Source organism: Engraulis encrasicolus, unplaced genomic scaffold (genome assembly GCF_034702125.1).
Source record: "Engraulis encrasicolus isolate BLACKSEA-1 unplaced genomic scaffold, IST_EnEncr_1.0 scaffold_29_np1212, whole genome shotgun sequence".
NCBI lineage: Eukaryota > Metazoa > Chordata > Actinopteri > Clupeiformes > Engraulidae > Engraulis > Engraulis encrasicolus.
The window spans coordinates 841,140-846,765 of record NW_026945588.1 but is presented as its reverse complement, the minus strand read 5'-3'; the positions used below and the strand labels follow the sequence as shown (position 1 = coordinate 846,765).

Sequence of the window (5,626 nt, the reverse complement as noted above, 5' to 3'; positions counted from 1 at the left end):
TACATCTGCGTAAAATATTATTTGGTTAGTGTCTGCCACACCAAGTTTATCCTCTACGGACATTTGTAAAAAATAACTTTGAATGTTTGGGCATCAAATGACATGCAAAACAATTAAGCAAACCTTTCCGTTTGACAGACAAACCAAGGACGCTGAAGAAAGGCTCCTCGACGTCAAGCTGTCATCCGGAAGGTTGAAGATGAAGATTGCCGTGTCGAGCAGTCATCATGACCATTTTTGCTGATCCCCCCAGTTTTTGACAAGATTCAGAATACAAAGCTTCTCTTTCTTAGATCACTCTAAAGGGCCGTACACACACGTCGCTGCTAGTTACTCGCTCAGCGGATGAAGTCAATAGAATGTCTACGTGTTCCAGCGAGTCTCGCTGGCGAGTAGGCGAGGAGAGTACAAGCAATGCGATGTGGGCGGGTTCTGAGATAAACTTATTTTATCTTCGAGCGACGCGAGTTAAGCGAGTAACCAATTGGAATGCAGAATACAGATTATTGACAGGTGACGTTGCCCCTGTGGTGTTCTGACCACCCAACTTCTGCACGCCATCACACTTTGGTTAAGAGTGTTGAGGAAAATACATACAGTGTACACCATCAAAGGCTCATATGCATGGTTGTGCACAGCACACGATCAACGTTAAACAGCGTAGCCCTACATTTTGTTTCGTACGGACGTTATTGGCGCGGACAGCGGGAACCATGACAACCAGTAAACAAAATCACCCAGAGCGAGTGGCAAGTAGGCGAGTGAGCAAGTAGCGAGTAAATAGCAGCGACGTGTGTGTACGGCCCTTTAGAAGTAGACGGTATGGTAAACAAACCAAATTTAACACCTTTCAGTTAGTAAAACATAGCTGACCTACAGTAGGCTATGACAAAACATCTGGGTGTTTTGTGTGCTTGACATTAAGATTAAAATGAAATATTCACTCTTATGTTCTGCTTTTTAAACTTGCAAATCATGAAGTGGACATTCTTCCCCAAGCTTGTAAGAAATGTATTACTTCAATCACACAGTGTCTCCCGACTTTTTTTTGTCTCATGTACCCCCTAAGCATATTTGTCATACCATGAGTACCCGCTCCCTCATGCTCTACTGTATATCTTCCTCTATCCCAATATGATTATGCTCCATACATTTCTTTTTCATTGATACCCGCCAATGCACGTACCACCTGCATTGTGTTCACGTACCCCTAGTGGTACATGTACCCCTGGTTGGGAAACACCGATCTAACAGTTGTAACAACAGCGTGTTAACCAATATTACAAATTAAACAAAATGTGTGGGCTGCTGTATATAAGCATTTATTAACTGCGTTTCACAATTGCAATGGTTTTTGAAGCTGGTTCTGCATATCGGATCCTCTGTGGTGGTAGGATGCAGGCAGCAGCGTACTGTGCACATCTTCAGCTGTAACAATAAATACAAATCTATTTTTTTTTTAAATAATTAATGTAACATGACCATAATTGAAGCATATCACTGGTATATATAGAGTAACTATAGGCCTAACATTTCAGTGTAGTAAAAATGTCTACATTTGTTTAAAAAGGAAAAACCCATGAACATCCTTCTCAAAAAAGTTTTGGGTGCAGGACTAACAAAGTCAAATAACAACTGAAAATTAAGTCTGCTCACCAAGCTCCCGTTTCACTTATTTAATGTGATGAGCTTGTAGTGCAGACTTCATTTTCAGTTTTCAAATGTCTTTATTGTCCCATTAAATCTGCAGAAATATGAGGGTGTACACTCACTTGTGTAATACACTATAGATGTAAACAGAGACGGTGTCCCAAGTCCTTGCTCATGTGATACCTGCTGCAGTGTACTCCACGTCTTCAGACCGCTCCGCTGTAAATAAAATAATGGCATATGAAGTGTGATGAGAATACGTCACTGTTTGGTACACCAACAACTTAACATACTTATATCGTTTACATTATTTACCTCAACATTAAGTAGCTGAACTTGTATTAGTGGCAGGTTCATGGGAAGAAAACACAATAGATAAGGAGATGGGCTGCTCATGTTTCAAAGCATGCTACCTAATCAGTGAAAATCATGGGGTGGTAGTTTCATGGTGTGGGCATGCATATCTGTCAATAGAATTGGTACCCTTGTAATTATTGAAGATAGTGGCTACTGACAAACGCTGAGAGTTTACTACGCTTGATGTATACTTTTATCCAGTCCAATTACTTTTTGTCCCTTCAAATTGGGAGGCACATGTAAAAATAACTGTAAGTCGCTTTGGATGAAAGCATTGGCTGAGTGTAGTGTAATGTTACATACCGGGTACTATATAGTATCATAGATGGCAGCAGGCTGGTCGGGTCCTCAGTTGTGCACTGGCAACAGTGGCTGGTCCTTGTCCCGTGTCTCTATGGGGCCTCTTCTCAGGTCGGAGTGACAGACAGCCAAATCCTTAATGATGTTGACTATGGTGAGACCTGCTGGCGTGTACTGTACATTTTCAGACATCTGTAAAGAAAATGATGACAAACGAAGGGTGATGAGAACAACATATATTTCATTACTATGTTATTACTAATATATAAACACATGCAGAGTAAGCAGATGATGGTGTTAGCTTTACATTGGAAGGTCTCTGGTCTTAACTCAGGAGCATACTTTAGGGATTTGAAACTTAGGCCTACCTGACAGTGAGTCCTGGCTCTGTTTTCCAGGTGAAGTGTGGTTTGTTGTTTTGCCTACAGAATGAAACCATGTCACATGAGGATGGGGAAATGATGTTTACTACACAATGCAATCGTCAGTTAACCTGACTCTCGCGCAGATGGATTATCATCCATCTGGAATTTTGGTGGTAACCTTGCTGTTCTAGCTCGAACGTGATTGGAGAAATTAGGTAAGAGTGACGTACTACTTCAACCAATCACATCGAAACGGGCCGTGACGTAGTTTTCAGCGACGCGAGATAGAAGCCACAACAGAGCAGTTAGCATGTTGACAGTAGTCCCAGCACAGCTAGCATGTGTATAGTGGATCATTGTTGGCGTTTGAACGGCAAGCCGCCTGTGGTATGCCACCTGTGTCCGACATCGGACCACTGACGGTTACAAAACACACAAGGCATCGGTGGATTTTGGTTGGCAATCCGACATAGTGCACGAGTACTCTGCAGGGTCCAAACAGCGGCATGCTACCTGACAAGCCACCTACGTGAGAGCCAGGTTACATGCTACCAGCCCCTAGCACCAAGGAGGACCGGCTACTCATTTGGTGCCAGCATCGTTTGCATCAGATAAATCACAACAAAGATGTGGTAAGTTAGATGTCTTGAAATGGCTATATTTTCTTTTAGTGAACACATCACGGGCATGGGTTTGTCCGTTTCTGACGGGGTGATAAATATTGCAGACAAAATGGACGTCTGCTTGCCTGCACAACCAATGTGACATATATTGATGAATAAAACTTAATCAAGTATGTGTATTTCGCTGAAAATGATTGACCAGCGATAAAATGTTATTCAGACAAAATTGCCAGCCATATGAAAACAATGCAGCCTCAACAGCATGCAGTTGCTACTAGCATTATTGGTTGTGTTCTGGTCACCGTTAGGCATGCCAATTTACCTATGATAATACAGTAAATCGTTTACAGTCCCATACGTTTTGTATATCCTACCATGAGAGAAATATACACCAGGATTGCATTAACTACTCCCGGTGTGCACGATTAACTTCGGGTCTGATTAACTTGGGTGGCATAAAGAGCTGTTCACGTCAGAGGAGACAGGATGGGGCGTCTTAAGTTCTATTATACACTTTGGAAACTGCATTACGGTTCGACGAGAGGACCATGCCGTCGCACTTTTGCCGTTGTTATTGTGCGCGATTGTATTCTCAAACACTTCAGCTGTGGTCAATTCAAATAGTCGATTCGTGAGTGTGCTAAGCACTTCGATAAGTTGTAGGTGACCATCCCTAGTTGATCGGACGACCCAAAGTTAATCGTGCTCAACGTCATAAGCTGGGACACACACACACACACACACACAGTGCCATTGTTAATTGATCAATGGTGATGTCTTTTCTCTCTCTCGCTCTCTCCATTATTAGGTGACCCAAGACCCACGGTTATATAAGGTATGTCTGATTTATTACATCCATTGCTAGGTCAAAGGCAAAGAGTACATTACTGAAGCAAGCAAAGCCGTATTGTTAAGGGGTGTAAAACCCATTTGTGTAAACAATTAGTTTTTTTCATCAGGGTGGGGATGTGAAATGACTGAGAACCTATTATCAAGGTAAATAGGACCCTTGCTGACCTCACCTGTACCTGTGGCCTCGGAAGGTATCCAATGTTACAGGTTTGAATTCTTAGTAAGAGTAACTGAAAAGTATATGTGCTGTCCTGCACCACTATCCACCTAAACCTACATTAATTTCTCAAGAGACTGTACTCCTCATAACATTACAGTTGACAGACGCTTTTGATCAAAGTGATGTACAAGGGCAGTAATGCAACATGTGGGTGGAAAATACTCTGTACACAGAGTAAGTAGCATACCCTGTTGTTAATGAACTTTAAGTCACCTAGAAATATTTTAAAATGTGTTGCAATCAATTCCCGTGTTGTTTTTGTTCAAAACCTTGTATGTAGCCACAATTGTCACACATAACCTTCTGAAATGTTTGTCTAATATACTTCTATACTTCCTTTGTCTGTGTCTGACGCCAGGAGGTGTATGAAGAAACGACAGCATAGAGGACCCAGCACATCCCCTCACAGATTCCATGCCTTTCAAAATATTAGAACAAGATTTCAAGGCATTTTCCTTAAAGAACTTGTAACATTTCAGGAGTGCGTCACCATTTGGGTTTTCATTTTGTACAATACATCACCTAACACCAAGAACGCTACATTTTGTAAGCTATGTTTCTTGCATTGCCAGTAACCAATATTTAAAAGAAAAAAATGTGTATATATAAATTGATATCTTATGTCATTATTTACACTTTCATTACTGTACATTGAAAACAATTAGACAGTGTTTTCTTTTCACAATAAAATTGTATTTACATATGTTCCAATTACTTGTGTACACCATTATTTACACCATTTGTTCAATATTCGGTTCGATATTGTGACAAGATTCCACTTCTTTGTTCCTAATGGATGATGGTTAGATTCTGAACTAATGCTGTGTTACATGTTCCATTATGTCTATGAATCTGTCATTAGGGAGAGTCAGTCACAAAAAGCCTCGCTCACAACCAGTAGCATGAAGTACCTTAAAACCATAGGTTGTTTTGTAACTGATGTCATATGTAAGGACTGTTGTTGACTGCTGCCTCATTAGGCTTTGTCCCAAACCCAGAGCAGATAGTCTCGTTAATGAAAGTGGCACATCTGGTATTTAAGTACACATGTTCTGTACAGCTGTCAGCAGACCATGAATAACATTTCCAACTCTTCAGTAATGTCTAGATCTTGGTGGAGTAGTGTAGTGTAGATTCTATACACATGTGTTGGAAAAAGGCACATTTTGAAACAGGCTCAACACAGAAGACCAAAGAAATGGAATTGTGGTAGGTGCAACACGTATGACCTGGCTGGCTCCAAACTTGTGGTGCGCATG

The 5,626-nt window shown here is 41.1% G+C and overlaps 1 long non-coding RNA gene across 1 annotated transcript; it reads right to left on the bottom strand.

Moving 5' to 3' along the window:
- Positions 1 to 1,328: 1,328 nt before the first annotated feature.
- Positions 1,329 to 2,392, bottom strand: LOC134443288 (uncharacterized). The gene is made up of 3 exons (XR_010033626.1): positions 2,311 to 2,392; positions 1,773 to 1,869; positions 1,329 to 1,428 (listed from the first exon to the last, which is right to left on the bottom strand). It is a non-coding gene; the product is annotated as an uncharacterized LOC134443288 (long non-coding RNA).
- Positions 2,393 to 5,626: the final 3,234 nt, after the last annotated feature.